This window comes from Henckelia pumila, chromosome 4 (assembly GCF_033568475.1).
Source record: "Henckelia pumila isolate YLH828 chromosome 4, ASM3356847v2, whole genome shotgun sequence".
Lineage (NCBI taxonomy): Eukaryota > Viridiplantae > Streptophyta > Magnoliopsida > Lamiales > Gesneriaceae > Henckelia > Henckelia pumila.
This window is the reverse complement of record NC_133123.1, coordinates 152,575,781-152,593,695: the sequence shown is the minus strand read 5'-3', so window position 1 is coordinate 152,593,695 and position 17,915 is coordinate 152,575,781. Positions and strand designations below refer to the sequence as shown.

The window sequence follows — 17,915 nt, the reverse complement described above, 5'->3', positions numbered from 1 at the left end:
CGATTAATAATTTCTCAATTTCAGGAGTTGCGTCCGCAAAAGTTCTTTGGCAATGAAGGAAGTGAGAAAGCTGCTAGTTGGTTGAAAAGTCTCAACAATATATTTAATGGACTAGAATATCCTGATGATATTCGACTGAAGTTAGTTCCTTTTCAACTTAAAGACCGAGCGCAACTGTGGTGGGAAACGACAGCAGAAACACTTTTTGATTCTGGTGAAAAGATCACATGGGAAGTATTTTGTAAGCAGTTTGCACAAGAATATGCACCACCATCATACTATTCTGCTAAAGAAGATGAATTTAATCTGTTGGTGCAAGGCAATAAATCTGTTGCTGAATATGCTTCTCAATTTTCTGCTCTTTTGCCTTATGTCCCACATGTTGCAAAGAATGATCGATCAAAGCTTTCACATTTTTTGAAGGGGCTTACACGAACGATCCATACGTTGGTAACTACTGGAACTCCATCTACTTATATGAAAGCAGTAGAAAAGGCCAAGAAAATTGAAGCAAGTCTACTCAGGGGTGAACCACAATCAATCCCAGCAGCTAGTCCTCAAGGAGCTGGAAGCAGTTTACAGACACCAATGAGTTTACCTTCATATCAGCCTACGCAATTTTCTCAGCAAGCGAAAAGGCCTTGGTTTAAAGCTAGAGGGAAGCCATTTAAAAAGAAACAGCAGTCTAGTTCATCGAGTTCCAGTGGTAGTCGTGCAGAAAGTTCAGTTGGATCGTCTGGTAGGGTGTACTGTGACAGATGTGGTGGTAAGCATTTGAGTGCACATTGTACAGGATTTCCAGGAACTTGTTATACTTGTGGGCAGGCTGGACATTCGTCTCGAGTATGTCCAAATGCTGGAAGACAGCAATTTCAGCCACAACAGTTTGGCCAGTTTTCTGGACGACCATCATTCAGACCATATGCTCCTGTACCACAGTTTGCTCCTACACAGCCTTATATTCCAGTACAGTCCACTCAGCAGCCTAGGTATCCATCTCCTCAGAGTCAGCAGCGTTTTCCAGGTCCACAGCAGGCTCAAGTCCATGCTATGACTCAGGATCAGGCACAAGATGCACCTGGGGGAGTTATTGCAGGTATTTGTTATATTTTTGAGTATCCTGCACGTATCTTGATAGACACAGGAGCATCTCATTCATTTTTATCTGTTACATTTGCTGATGAGCATGAGATTGCTTTTACCCCGTTATTGGATACTGTGTCTGTTGCTACTCCTGCTGGTGTTTTCTTGATGTCTAATGAGATAGTTTTGAATTGTGTGATTAGATTTGAGGATAAGATAATGATAACCAATCTAATCAAACTAGCTATGTCTGATTTTGAATGTATCTTGGGTATGGAGGTAATCCCGAATAATAATTTTTTTAAAAAAAATTCTATGAAAATATTTTTTAAAAAAATTATGAAAAAATCAAACAATTTCTTAATACATTACAAATAAATTAAAATTTCTTTGTATATGACCATTAAAAAACTAAAACATCTTTTTAGTACATTACAAATAAACTAAAACAACTACTTGATTAATACAAAAAAACATATAATTATTTGTAATAATAAAAAAATAAAATAAAAATTTATAGCTCAATGTTAATATTAAAAAAAATAAATATAAAAAAATTATATAGTATTTAATTATAAAACATTAATATTAAAACATAAAATTATAAAAAAAAATTATTTTTTAATTAAAAAATATTATTAAAAAATATTATTTTTATATTCGGATCGGGTCGGAAATCCCGTCGGGAAGAGTTGCCTATCCCGATCCCGAAATTGATCGGGTCGGGACATTCGGGTCGAAAAAAGTTCGGGGCGTGAAAAATTCGGGATAAAAACGGATTGAAAATCGGGACATATCGAGATTTATGTGAAATTTACCACCCTTATAATTGGTTCACTCTCAATTCTTCAAGAGCTAAAGATGACGAGTATTGACGTCACTGAGACGTCGGAGTGGACGCCTATGGAAGCCAATTTCTTCAACTAAAGAGCTTTCATTCTTCGTTGGATCATCTTGCAACCAAAAATGAAACAATTAAATAATAAATTGATATGAAAAATATTAATATTTTAAACAAATGAAATAATAAATATAACAAATATTGCTACCTTTAAAAAAACAAATATTACTAATTATTTCACTAACTACAACTGCCCGAATGAGGATTTAGCGGTTAAATTTTTTTGCATTTGAGATGTTCACATGAACATCTCAAGTGCAAAATATGAGCCGCCAGATGGAACACATGAGAAATGCCTATGTGCTAGCATAGACAAGGCCCTGGACATGTTGTGTTTTCCACGGAATGATCGATGCTACCTTTCAGGCACCACCCATGTGCCCAACGATCCATTAATTTATTCCATGTTCGATGTTCGATGTCGACAAATTTATTCTCCACGTAACAAAACCTATAGGCACAAAAATTTCACCAAATCTCGACTATCTCACAAAAATACAAGGCCACGACATGCATGCCAGCGTGTAGGGGTGCTTATTGATCGGTTCAGTTTTTATTTTGATTTTTTATTTTGATTTTTTCGATTTTTGATTTTTGAAATATATAATCCGATATTTGAACCGTTTTTCTTTGGTTCGGTTCAATTATTTTGGTTTTGATATAATTATTTTAATTAATATTATAAATATATTTTAAAATATAATATGTTATCTTTTAAATGATTTCTTTGTAAAATTTTTAAATTCAATGTCTAAATGACTTAAATAAACAACAATAAACTAAAAATTATTAAAAATGATTCTTTATTCACTAGACATCATTTCATAAAATATATAATATAAATAAATATATAAATAAAATTAATAATTTAATAAAATTTTGATTTTTTCAGTCGGTTCGATTTTGAGATATATAATTCGAAACCGAACCAAATAAATTTCGGTTTTAACATAATTTTAAATTTTAATTTTCGATTCGGTTCGATGTTTGATTTTTTCGATTTGTAAAATTATACACTCGGTTACACATTATTTTTAAAATTAAAAACTGTCCAATCTAATGTACTTTAATTGAAAGAAATCTTTTAACAGTATGCATAAGGTATTTAGTTTGGTAATTTCAATGATAATAAATAACAGTGTGTGACATCTTCATCCTACATATTGTATTTTTAATTTTTAAATATATTTTTTTAAAAAAAATCAATTGTAAAAAAGAAAATACTTTAAATAATGGTACCAGCTGTTTCCCACAATCCTAAATGATTAACAAAGGGTGGTTCGTCCACTATGACATGAAATTATTCATTCATTTGATCTATTCACTTCCATCTTCTAATTCTATGGCTGCTTATGCTGCGCTTCTTTCACTTGCTAATTCAATACACCAGATTTTGGATCTTCAACAGTACTCTATCGATCCCCTTCACAAGGAAAATATTGTTTCTCTCCAAGAAAAGGTTGATTCCATCGTCACTTTCTTGGAAGATTATTCAAAGAAGCATTGCGGAACACTCGATCTCATGCGGGGAACTGAATTCAGAGAAGCAACATATGAAGCACAAGATCTCGTGGATTCGTATCTGTGTTATTCGGATCAAGATTTGAACACGGCGCTTGAAAGAATTAACTTCATATGGGAAGTTTGCAAGAAGATGAAAATGACTAGTGATGCAGCAGAAGATATACGACCTGTTGCTAATTATGATCATGTCGAAACGATGGCGAAAACAGTGATCGAGGTGGGAGTTGATGATGACTTTAAAGCAATCAAAGAACGAGTGTATGAAGATTCAGATAAGCTCCAAATCATCCCAATTGTTGGGATGGGAGGAATCGGAAAGACGACTCTAGCTAGAAAAGTTTACGATGATTTGCTCCTTGCCCGACATTTCGATGTCTACGCATGGATTAAAATGTCAGCAGAGTATCAAAAAAGAGAGATTCTTTTGGGGCTTCTTCGAAACCTCAAGAAACCCGATGATGAACAATCTGGCGAAGGCCAAAGCACAGAGAATGCTTCAGGGTATCTTGATTCCTTCGACAAAACCGATACCCAACTATCTGATAAGAGCGACGCCGAATTGGAAAAGCTAGTGTACCAGAATCTCATCGGTAGGCGATATCTCGTTGTGATGGATGACATATGGAGCAGCGAGGCTTGGGATGAATTGAAGAAGATATTTTCGAATGATGGAAGTGGAAGTCGGATCTTGTTAACTACAAGACAATCAGAAGTTGCTGTTTATGCTGGATCTTCTAGCAATCCGCTTCACCAGATGAATTTCTTGAGCGACCATCATAGTTGGAAACTGCTTCGAGAAAGGATTTTCGGACAAGAATCATCTTGTCCTGCCCAACTTGTGGGAATCGGGAAGAAGATTGCAAGAAATTGCAAGGGACTTCCGCTCACGATCGTGGTGGTGGCCGGACTCATCCTCTCTTCGGGCAACATCACAAGCCAAGAATCGTGGGAAAGCATTTCGGACAACATAAGTTCGACGGAACCTATAATTGCATTGCAATGCTTAAAGATACTCTGTTTGAGCTATGATAAATTGCCTCTTCGTCTAAAGCCGTGCTTCCTCTACATGGCAGCATTTCCAGAAGACATGAAAATAAATGTTTCCAAACTAATCAAGTTGTGGGTTGCCGAGGGATTCGTTAGGCCAAATGATGAGTCGAAATGCTTGGAAGATGTTGGGGAGGGGTACCTAGAGGATCTCGTGAATAGAAGTTTGATCTTGGTGACCAAAAAAGGCCGAGACGGGAAACTTGAAACTGTGGGAATTCATGATCTGTTGAGGGACATTTGCATGACAAAAGCCGAAGAAGACGGGTTTCTCCTTCATGTCTCATCCAAAAGGAATACCCAAAATGAGGTTCTAGTAGATAATCCCATTCGCCGCATTAGTTTTCACTTCCCCGAACGCTGGCCGATAAAAGATCCATTAAAAGATCTAAGAGTGCGTTCACTTCTACTCTTCTCCGAGAGGGAATTGAGAGCATCGTTATCACAAAGCCGTAGGCATCTTAGTATCTTGGATGCAACCAAACTGACTTGGCCAAAGTTCTCAGACGAAGTCTCCACATTCCTCAATTTGAGGTACATTGCTTTTGCCTTCAACGATATATCATGTCCCCACGGATTTCCTTCCACAATATCCAAACTCCCAAATCTCCAAACTATAATTGTTCATTTATCTACTCACGTAGAATGTTTTGAAGTACCCTATGAGATTTGGGAGATGCCCAAGTTGAGGCATTTGATCATGAACGTTCCTTTTCGTTTATCGTACCCCTCCAACATAGGAATCGTTGGCAAAAGTGGTCTGCTGACACTCGACGAAGTGATGGATCTTCGATTGACCGAAGAGACCGTCGAAACACTTGTGAATCTAAAGAAACTGGTGGTTGTTTTCGCAATGTCCGATGCTAACTGGGAAGATTTTAATCTCGACAACTTTGTCCGTTTTCAAAACCTCCAAGAGTTGCAAATATCTGTGCACAACTTGTGTATTAGTCCTTCAAGGATATGGAGCCATTCTTTTTCGACGAGTCTCAAGAAGTTATCTCTGTGTGGAGTTCCTCTTCCTTGGGAGAATATGGACATAATTGGTTCACTCCCGAATCTTCAAATGCTACATATGATGGGTATGGATGTCAAAGAAGCGTCGGAGTGGACGACGCTGGAAGGCCAATTTCTCCAACTCAAGCACTTCAATTCTTCGTTAGATAATTTGGTGAAGTGGGAAGTGGAGAAGGAACACTTCCCAAGCCTTGAAATCTTGACTCTTCGCCATGCTTGGATTGATGAGATTCCTTGTGGTATAGGAGAGATAGATTCACTTCAACTCATTGAGTTAGTACGTTGCAAACCATCACTAGTGTTGTCAGCGGTGCAAATACTGGACAAACAACGTGAAAATGGAAATTATGCATTTCTACTTCGTGTTATTGAAAATTAAGAGAAGATGGGAAAGAGGAAATTGTATTTGTTCTAATATTGTATTGGAAGAATTTTGCTCGAAAATCTAGTGTCGGTGGCTCGTGGGATGAGATTAAAAAAAAGAAAAAAGTAATAAATGTAGCTAACATAATGACTAACAATAATACATAAATCAACAAATATATAAAACAAAAGGAGAATATCAATTTAAGCACGTAATTTCATAGTGATTTAATTGAAATAAAGAAAAATATCTCTTGAATCATAAATAGTTGGCTTCATAATTTCATGAAAATTCGAAATATTAAATTAAGGTTATGGAGAAATGGTAAAGTATATATGTATTCTATCGCAAGTATTCCATCTTTTCCCCAAAAGCAGCTAGGGTCGCATCTGGAGATCAAGGTTTGGCGGAGAAACTCGAAATGTACTCTACACAAGGCTAAACCAATCCATTTGAACCGGAGAAAGAGAGAACACATCTGCAATCATATAAACTCCTGTTCGATTTATCACTCATCCTTGCAATTTGAAAACATTTGGTCATATAAACAAGCAGATGTGAACCTCAAACCTCATCGTCACCATACCACGCAGGTATGATATGCCACTCCACCTTGGTTCTAATATCATGCATGGAGTTATATATACCATGCATTGTTGCATATTTATACTGTCCTGAGAATAACCGGTGGTATGCGGATTATCTTGCAAGTATAGTTGCTGATGCAGATTGTGTGATGCAAAGAAAGAAGATATGTTTTGAATATAATAGGCTCATGGACTTGTATAAAAGTCTTGGCTCCTAAATTTCTGTCCGTTTGGTTACTGCATGCATCCTACATCATTTTATTCAGGTAAATACTCAACATTGTCCTTAAAAAAGTTCACTACGGACATTTTTTTTAAAAAAAATTACAAAAATTTTATCCAAACAGATAAATATTTTTAATTTATAATAGAATATTAAAAATATTTTTAAAAAAGATGTACGAATCTTAGGCCCCGTTTGGTTTCAAAAGTTAGGCAAAAAAAACACTTTTTTAAATGATTTTTATTTAATAAAGTGTTTGATTGACAAAAAATAAGCACTTTTTTGAGCCAAAATTAAAACTTTTTCAAAAGCAAAAAATTATAACTTAAAAAAATATTTTTTTTAAAAAATATCTACCAAATCCAAACTTTTTTTTTTTTTTTTCTTAGAGTCAAATCGTGTTGAAGCACTGTTTGTGTATCCACTTCCCACCGATCATCTTGCCTTCTCGATGGCAAAACTTGTGGTCGAAGTTCTTGATTCCGCTGATCTCATGCCAGAAGATGGAGAAGAGAGTTCAAGTCCGTTTGTGGAAGTAGAATTTGAAGGGCAGCGCCGCAGGACCGCCACGAAGTCCGAGGATCTCAACCCATTTTGGAATGAGAAGCTGGAGTTCAATGTGAAAAATCCTAGATATTTGTCGGATGAGACGATCGAGGTCTCTGTGTACAACGATAGCAAATACGGCCACCACGAGAATTTCCTTGGAAGGGTTCGGATCTCCGGGGTGTCTGTTCCATTTTCTACGGAGGAAGCCGTTGTTCAGAGGTACCCGCTTGAGAAAACAGCTCTCTTTTCTCGTGTAAAGGGTGATATAGCTCTGAGGATACACGCAGAGGTACAAGATTTCAAGTCATTTGATCTATTGGAGGAATTTTTGCAGTACTTGAATGTTGGGGAAAATCATCATCTTCGTAATGATGGTAATAGTTATGCCAAGGCTGCAGATACTACTACTAGAGCATTGCAGGAGGTCAATACCAACAAGTTCGATGATGAGTATCAATATATGGAAAATCGCGCGAGGGACATTACTGCAAGCACTTACGATTTGGTAAAGCAAATGCATTTCTTGTATGTCAGGGTCGTAAAGGCTAGGGATCTTCCAGTTATGGACATAACTGGGAGTCTCGATCCATTCGTTGAGGTGAAAGTTGGGAACAATAAAGGGGTGACCAGACAAATCGAGAAGTGTCAGAATCCGGAATGGGGAACTTGTATTTGCATTTTCAAGGGAGAGACTGGAAAGCGATTTGATTGAAATCACTGTGATGGATAAGGATATTGTGAAGGATGAATTTGTGGGTAAAGTCCTGTTGGATGTTGTTAAAATCCCCGAAACCCGATATCCCTCTAGCTCCTCAGTGGCACAGATTGTTGGACAAGAAAGGAGAGAAGATCAATCAAGGGGAGATCATGCTTGCAGTTTGGAAGGGAACTCAAGCTGATGAAGCTTTCCCTGATGCTTGGTTTTCTGATGCTCGCAGCATAGACCACCAACGTCTTGGCAATACACGATCAAAAATATATTTTTCTCCGAAATTGTTTTACCTCCGGGTCCATATAATCGCTGCTCAGGACCTTGTTCCCTCGGGTAGAAGTCGACCCCTGGTAACATATGTGAAGGTGCATGTTGGGCATCAGCTGAGGGTCACTAGGCCTTCTCCGATGAGGCACATTAATCCGGAGTGGAATGAAGAATTTATGTTTGTAGCATGTGAGCCTTTTGAGGAGTCTATTGGAATCAGTGTGGAAGAAAGAATTGGACCGGGCAAGGATGAAGTTATCGGAGGTTTTGTTATATTTTTCGGGGAGGTTCAGCGGAGACTTCAAACTAAGAAGCTGGATGCTCGATGGTATGCTCTCCTCCCTCCTCCTGTGGCGGAGGAAATTGGGGATAAGAAAAAAGAGGTGGAATTCGCGAGCAGAATCTGTCTGGGAGTCTGCTTAGATGCTGGTTACCATGTTTTTGATCAGGCCACGGATTTTAGCAGCGACCTTGAGCCGTCATCCAAGCATCTGAGCAAAGATAGCATTGGACTGCTTGAAGTTGGTATTCTAAGTGCTCACAATCTGCAGCCAATGAAGAGCAGAGGTGACAGATTGACAGATGCTTATTGCGTAGCAAAGTATGGGATGAAGTGGGTCCGAACCAGAACTGTTCTTAATTCTCTGCATCCTCAGTGGAACGAGCAGTATACTTGGGAAGTTCGTGATCCTTGTACCGTAATCACGATTGGCGTTTTTGACAATAGCCAAGTCAATGGGAAAGACGATGCAAGGGACCAGAGAATTGGAAGGGTGAGAATCAGGCTTTCAAGCTTAGAAACGGATAGAGTTTACACACATTCCTATCCGCTTCTGGTTATTTCTCCGTCTGGTTTGATGAAACATGGGGAGCTACACTTGGCAATACGTTTCACGTGTACAAGCTTGGTGAACATGGTGACACGATATGGGAAGCCCTTGCTCCCAAAGATGCATTACGTTCAGCCCATATCCATCAAGCATGTCGACTGGCTTCGCCACCAGGCTATGCAAATAGTGGCGGCAAGATTATCCCGGGCAGAACCACCCCTCCGAAGAGAGACAGTTGAATACATGCTGGATGTGGATTACCATGTGTGGAGCCTAAGGAGAAGCAAAGCCAATTTCTACCGCATAATGTCTCTTCTATCTAGCGTCTCATATGTGTATAGATGGTTTGATGGCATCTGCCACTGGAAAAACCCGCCGACAACAATCCTCGTGCACGTTCTGTTCTTGATACTTGTACGCTATCCGAAGTTGATCTTGTCAGCAATCTTCCTCTGCTTTTTTGTCATTGGCTTGTTGAACTACCGGTATAGGCCTAGGCATCCGCCCCACTTGAACGCTCAACTTTCTCTAGCAGAGAACGGTCATCCGGATGAACTGAACGAGGAATTCGACGTGTTCCCAAGTTCTCAGCCAACTGTCATGGTGAGGATGAGGTACGACAGGTTGCGAAGCTGGGCAGGAAAAGTTCAGGCGGTGATAGGAGATGTAGCAACACAAGGCGAGAGGGTGCTCAGCATACTGAGCTGGAGGGATCCCAGGGCCACAGTCATATTCATAGTGTTTGCATTGATCGGCGGTGTGTTCGTGTGTGTCACTCCATTCCAAGTAGTGGCAGTGCTGTTTGGGCTTTACAATCTGCGCCATCCCCTATTCCGGCGCGGGATGGTATCAATGCCCGTCACTTTCTTCAATAGATTACCAGCCAGATCAGATTCTCTTCTTTGAGATTTGTACAATCAGGAGCTTCAATTCATCAGTAACTAGTCCCTTGAGCAGAGGCAGCAGAAGAGGGTGTTGTAGCAACTTTCTCAAACAGCTTCCTTTTCACATGGAGTGATATTTGTTATTAATATTCATTATTTTGTTGTATGAGATTGTTAATCTAATTGTGTATACTGTATATATATATATATAAGCTTTAATTGTACGTGTATTATATATATATATATGTATATATATATTTTACCCTATAAATATATCAGTTTTAATTGTGTGTTTACCTTAAACCCCTTGTATGTCTATATATATATATATATATATATATATATATATATATACTAGTAAGTAGCACGTGCCACGCACTAGAATGACATATTAATTTATTAAATATAATATAAAATAAATTTAAATTTATTTATATTTATAATAAAAACTAAATTATCAATAATTAAATTTTCAAATAATCTATAATTGTTTGATTTTTTTTAGATGTATTAAGTTTCTAATAGTTGTTAAATGTCTTATACTTGAGTCTTAAGTATTATTTCTCTAATGACATTTTTTTACTTCTGTTCACAATTTCATGCATAGAATAAATTAAATACGTAAATGAGATGAAAATAATTTTTTTTCTTGTCAAACATATATTCACTTTTATATATAATTTTTTAAATATTTTCTAAGAATTATGAAGATGTCCATTTTTTTACCAACTAAAAATTAAACATATCACGTGTAAATAGATGATAGAAATGTTAAAAGATGAATTTAAGGTGATTAATGACACAATTAAAGGCACAATACATCCAAATATAATTTGACTTACAATATTGCTCTAATTTTTATCATCTAACTTCAAAAAATAATCAATTTCATTTTTCAATTGTTAATCAAATCAATGTAGTATATTAGCAAGTCATAAATGCATAAATTAAACCACATTTTTTTTCTTCCTTTTATGCCCCTAGTACCCAACTAATATCTCAATTTTACATTTATATTTCAAACTATTTTCAATCCAATAAAAAATAACAAAAATATAATCATGAAATTACTAAATTATTTAACTTCTAATTTTTATTATTTCAAATGTATTTTAACTCTCTTTCAATAATTTTTTCTATAATTAATTGTTAAAGTATAAAAATACATTTCTCAAAAAATAAATCCTAAAGAAATAACCAAATAAAATTCTAATTCTAATTATTAAATTCAAAATAAAATCTTATAACACTGTTAAAATAAGGTTTTATCATTTATTTAATATTCCTTATAAGCAAATGAAAGTCTAAATTTTAAAATTGTGTCTCTTGGCTTCCCGTCACTATTTTAAATCCTAAAAAAATAACCAAATAAAATTCAAATTCCAATTAGTTAATACAAATTAAAATCATATAACACTATTAAAATAAGTTTTTATAATTTATTTAATATAAACAATGTGCAAATATTTAGTTAATATGTAATTAACGGAAACATTAACTGCAAGTCAATTAAAACCATTAATTCATATTATTATTATTATTATTATTATTATTATTATTATTATTATTATTATATTATATAATCAAAATATATATTTACTTTTATACCCTAATTAAAATTTAACTTTTACTTTTATATCTATACATATTTTTATATGATCTTGCATAAAATGTAGAATAAAAGTACAAAATTATTATTTCACAATTGTAAAAATATACCATTTTATTCACACTTTTAGATAAGTCATAGATAATAGATAATATGATTTATTTTTTGAGAAACGTATTTTTATGATTTAACAAATCATTATAAAAAAATTTATTGAAAGAGAGTTAAAACACTGATGAAATGATAAAATTTAGAAGTTAAATATTTAGTAATTTCATGATTATATTTTTGTTATTTTTTTACTGGATCGAGGATATAGTTTGAGATATAAATGTAAATGTGAGATATTAGTTGGGGCATAAAAGGAAGAAAAAAAAATGTGGTTTATGCCTTATGACTTACTTATATACTACATTGATTTGATTAACAATTAAAAAATAAAATTGATTATTTATTAATTGAAAATTAAATGAAAGCCAACATATGTAACTGAAAAGTTGCAATTGGGATAAAATTGAAATTAGTAAAAATATTTTGATCGTGTACATGAAATATTAGATCAATTATATATAACAATATTTTTTGATTGTGTGAATGAAATATTAGATCAATTATATGAGTAATTAATTAAAATATGAATTATAGAGTTTTGATATAATGAGCAACCATCATAAACACCTACATGGCAACAACTGACGTGTCAATCATTAATTATATATACAATGTTATTTTTAAATTATTAAATGCTAAAAACAATAAAAAAAATTCTATTTTTAAATGATAATAACAATAAATATAAAAAAGATTTAGAAGAAATGATATTTTAATATTAAAACCAATTATCAATAAAACTAATATCTATATTGTTTACATTCATTTAATTTGGTTTATCCCTTAAAACAAATCTAAATTTCAGAACCTAAAAAATAAATATCTATTACCCATTATCTATTATATATTATTTATTACTTATCTAAAAGTGTGAATAAAATGATATAGTTTTACAATTGTGAAATAATAATTTTGTACTTTTATTCTACATTTTATGTAAGATCATATAAAAATATGTAGAGATATAAAAGTAAAAAACAAATTTTAATTAGGGTATAAAAGTAAATATATATTTCGATTATATAATAATAATAATAATAATAATAATAATAATAATAATAATAATAATAATAATAATAATTAATGGTCTTATTCTAATTATTTTATTCAAAATAGAATCCTATTGCAATATTAAATAAGTTTTTATCCTTGTCAAAAAAAAAAAAAAGTTTTTGTCATTTATTTAATAGTCCTCATAAGTAAATGAATTTTTTTTTTTTTTTTTAAAAATTCAAAACTTTAAAATTTCTTGATATTAAAATAAGAATGATTCACTTAGAAAATTCAAAAATAATTTTTTTTTTCAAAAAATAAATCCTAAAAAAATAACCAAATAAAATTCTTATTTTAATTATTTAATTCAAAATAAAATCCTATAGCAGTATTAAAATAAGTTTTTATCCTTGTCAAAAAAAAGTTTTTATCATTTATTTAATAGTCCTCATAAGTAAATAAAATATTTTTTTATTTTTGAAGAAGTCTAAACTTTAAAATTGTGTCTCTTGGTATTAAAATAAGAATGATTCACTTAGAAAATTCTAAATTATTTTTTTTTCTCATGTTTTATTTATAATAACTTTAGGAATATGATGAAAATCAATTAAAATATAATGTTGTATTCAATGATTCAAAAAAAATAAATGCACCACTTTAATGAATAAGCAACACATTGATTCTTCACAATTTTAATATCCCAAATTTGACCCTAATTTTTACATCATTTTTCCACACAATGCCCATGCAATTAATACACATAATTCATACTTTTTGGGCAATATAGTAAATACACAATAAAAACTTTGTCCACCATTCATACTTTTATAGTAGAAATAGATTTTACCCTATAAATATATCAGTTTTAATTGTGTATTTACCTTAAACCCCTTGTAATTTCCCACGGTGTGCAGCAACTGTATGGCCTCATATTTAGTTTTTGTTCGGATGCATTAATTGTTTTCCAATTATTCTAATTTCGTTTCATTTGTATTGCCTTATTATTAATTGCATGTGGTATTAAATGATCCTCATACATGCATCATTTCATTGATTCGTTTTCACTCTCTCGTGGCTGGCTCTTGGTTGTCTTTTGTTTTGGATGCATGACTGATGGTCCAAGGCTTTAGTCCTGTCTGGATTCGTGTCCAGGTGGTCTTTAATTTGTTGCTGTTTGTTTCATTTTATTTTATTTTTTTTGTCTTTCTGTTATCTGCCTTTAGATTTATTGGCACGTTGTTATGTGGTTTTAGATATTTTATGTAATTCTTACTCGCATTTTGTTGATAATACTTTGTTTGTTTGTTGTTTGCTTATTTATTTCCACCCGTGTTTTGGCAACAACTCTCCCGAAGATGCATCCACTTCTGATAATACACTCTTCCATGTACTATAAAATAAATAAATAAAACGGAGCAAATGCGACCGTAGTTTTATACACTCTTCAATTTGTTAATTTTCTATTACTGTGGTAGTTTTTTAAACATCTTGAATTAAATTTTAAAAAATGTCAATCAATGATTAGTGTAACATATAATATTTTTTTGCCCAAATCATGGATCTAATTATATTTTAAAACATAAACATAATTAATGTTAGAGAGGTAACACAACAAATTATTGAACCATTAGATTAACCATTAAGATGATACCCGTAAGTAGGTTGAAATCAACCAAATGTGTTACATCACTTCGTCACAAAAAATTATTGAATAATGCTAGAGGTACAACCAATATATCGTACAACGATATTTACAACAATTATGTCGTGATATTTTGCTATTATCTCGTGAGATTTTGATATGATATCGTGACATTTTGCATTTAATGTATCGTGAGATTTGATAAATTAAAATTTTGTATTGAATTTTTTGTGGTGTAAAATTGGTTGTACAAATTTGATTGTACATGTAGCATTACTCAAAATTTGTTACATCACTTCGTCACAAAAAATTATTTCAAATTATGTCTTTTCGATTATCGTTTACGACAATATAATTCATCCAATAACTAACTACACAAGCAGAATATTGTTCTGCCACAGCCCACACTATTACAATTAATGAACATATGGTCCTGAATCCCAATGGGCTTAAAATTTGTTTGGAAAAATTGCAATTTTGATTATTTATACTTTTTAGTTCGTAATTTTTTTTTCTTTTGCAATTTTATTTATTTTTTTGATATAACATTAATTCAGTGATGATGTGAACGTGATGTGTTTAGTGTCACGTAAGTATTTTTTTAAAAAAAATTATTTAAATTGCAAAAAAAAAAAATCAAAACATAAATAACTAAAAATGAAATATGAAAACATAGAAAACTCAATCGCAAATTTACAAAATTACAAATTAAAATTACAATTTTCAACGAGAACTCAAGAGTAGTTTGAAATGGAACCAATTACGGTACATGTAAACAGAGATCAAAAGTTTTTTTAATAGCTGCACGATCTTCATAAAATCCCATACACTTTCTTGAAATAATCCCGAAGCAAAAATCTTGCATGCAAAAAACAATAAATTCTAAACATTTTCCCTTCCAAGATTTGCCATAATAAATATTGCTCAAAAAAAAAAAAAAGATCATTCATCAGAATCAAATGACACGAACTTGGAAAGCACGGTTTCCATTTTCACGTTGTTGCTCCTGGATTCTTCTCGCCGAATTCACTAATGATTCCGAACAACACTGCAACTCAATAAGTTTAAGTGAATCTATTTCTCCTATATATAACACATGGAATCTCATCGACAACCAGGCTTTCTGAGCATCGGAAAGTGCTCATTTTCCACTTCCCACTTCACCAAATAATCCAAGGAAGATCGGAAAGAAGAAACTGGCCTTCCATCGTCGTCCACTCGGAGATTCCGGCGACCCCGGTATTCGTCATCTCGAGCAGTAGTTGAAGATTTGGGAGTGACCCTATTATATTGCCTATATTGTCCCAAGGCAAAGGAACTCCTTTTAGTCTCAACATCTTGAGACTCATTGGGAATGCATATGGTTCCAATTCATGGAGGGATTACGCCAGTAGTCCGTAGAGAGTCGTAATTCTTGGAGATTTTGTAGAAGGAAAAGATTGTGGAGATGCAAATCATCCAGCTTATGACGCTCTCGAAAAACAACTTTCAGTTTCTTTAAATTTGCAAGCTATATTCCAATGGCCTCTAGGGTCATGAATTTGAAGTCGACGATTTTATCCTTATCCGGATGTAATAAATGACATGGGGTGTCAACAATCAGATGTCAAAAAAAAAAAAACTTGGGAAATCCACATATTTCACAGGGGACTGGCAACTGAGGTCCGAAATCATGTTTCTATGCACAAGATCCTCTAAATACCGAGTTATATACAAAACCAGAAACAGAGAAAAGATAATTGCATTCATTGAATTCAATATTGATTACTGTTTACAACTACCGACATCCTATTATAGAAATCTAGAACCAATGAGAAAGTGACAAATGCAAATGAAGTTGTAACAAACAAATATTCTTTGTCAGACTAAAAATCTATCCACTAAATTCTCTCAAAACATTCGGATCCAATAATATACTTGAATTGACTAACTTTACCCTTTAATACTTGCTCCATAACATACCGTTCTCCCTCATCCGTCTTCCAAGCATTTGGACGGATCATTACTCGGTTTAAGAAATCCCTCCGCAACCCACAACTTGATTAGCTTCGAAACATCGATGTTATATTAGTCCTCTGGAAAAGCTGTGATATTGTAGAGGAAATTATAAACATGGCTTTAGCCTAATAGGTAACCGATCATAGCTCAAATATAGTATCTTTGAGCATTGCAGCTCTATCGTAGGCTCCATATTGAAACATATGTGTTCCGAAATACTTTCCCACAATTCTTCTTTCGTCGTGTGGCTCGAAGAAAGGAGTAGTCCTGCGACCACCACGATCGTGAGTGGGAGTCCCCCGCAGTTTCTAGCAATCTTCTTGCCAGTTTCCACCAGTTGAAGTGGACAAGATTCTTGTCCGAAAATCTTTTTCTGCAGCAGTTCCCAACTCTGATCTTCATTCAGAAAACTCATTTGGTGAAATGGAGTGCAACAAGATCCTGCATGAACCGCAACATCTGATATCCGGTTTAGTAACCCCATGATTGGTCAAAATTAGTGGGTCCCACGTGGACCAACTGATTTTAACCAATCATAAACCGCCACATTACCCGCAGGGCATTACCCTGCGAATAGCATCTACTCAACCCTGATATCCTAGTAGTCAACAAGATCCGACTTCCACTACCTTCGTCTGGAAATATCATCCTCAGATCATCCCAAGCCTTGGTACACCATATATCATCAATCGCGACGAGATATCGCCTGCCAATGAGATTTTGGTGGATTAGTTTCGTCAACTGTGCTTCGCTCTCATCAGATTGTTCATGATCATCGGGTTTCTTGATGAGGTCATCCCAAGCCTTTGTCATATTATTTATCTATTTATTAGTTAATAATTTTAAATCAATTAAATCAAATAAATTATAATCTATTCATCAAATCAAATAATATTTTAAATAATTTTTTTTATTTATTTTTAATTAATTTACATTATATATTAATCTGCACTGTGATCCATGCGCAGATATCGAAATACTGAGAAGGCAGTGAATCCTTGTAAGCTCTTCTAGCTAGATTCGTCTTCCCGATCCCTCCCATCCCAACGATGGAGACTATTTTGAGCTTAGCTGAATCTTCACATAACCTCTCTTTAAAGTCGTATATCTCCAAATCCCACAAACATGTTCCAATTGGCGGTGATTTCGACTGCAGATGAGTGATCAACATGTGAATGAATCGAAATCTTCTGCAACATCGTCGCTGTTCTTGATCTTCATCACCACTTCCCACATAAAACTAATCCTTTCAAACGCCATGTCTAAGTGTTGATCCAAGCTCACTGGCCTCATCACAATCAGCCACGGAATAATTACTCAAATCCTCTTCGGTTCTTATTATCAGTACCGAATAGGAATACGAATCCACGAAATCTTGCGCTTCATCTGCAGCTTTCCTGATTTCATTTCTCACGTGATCATGGAGTGTTCCACGATCGAAGTTTCTCCGAATAATATTCGAGGAAACTGATAATGGAATCGACCTATTCGAGGAGGGGCGCGACTATTTCTTTGCGAAGAGGATTGATGTATTGTTCAAGATCCAAAATTGAGAAAGGGAGAGCAGTGCAGCA

At 34.0% G+C, this 17,915-nt stretch overlaps 1 pseudogene; it reads left to right on the top strand.

Annotated features, from left to right (window-relative positions):
- The first annotated feature begins 7,186 nt into the window (after window positions 1-7,186).
- Window positions 7,187-10,057, top strand: LOC140866339 (multiple C2 domain and transmembrane region protein 6-like; annotated as a pseudogene).
- Window positions 10,058-17,915: the final 7,858 nt, after the last annotated feature.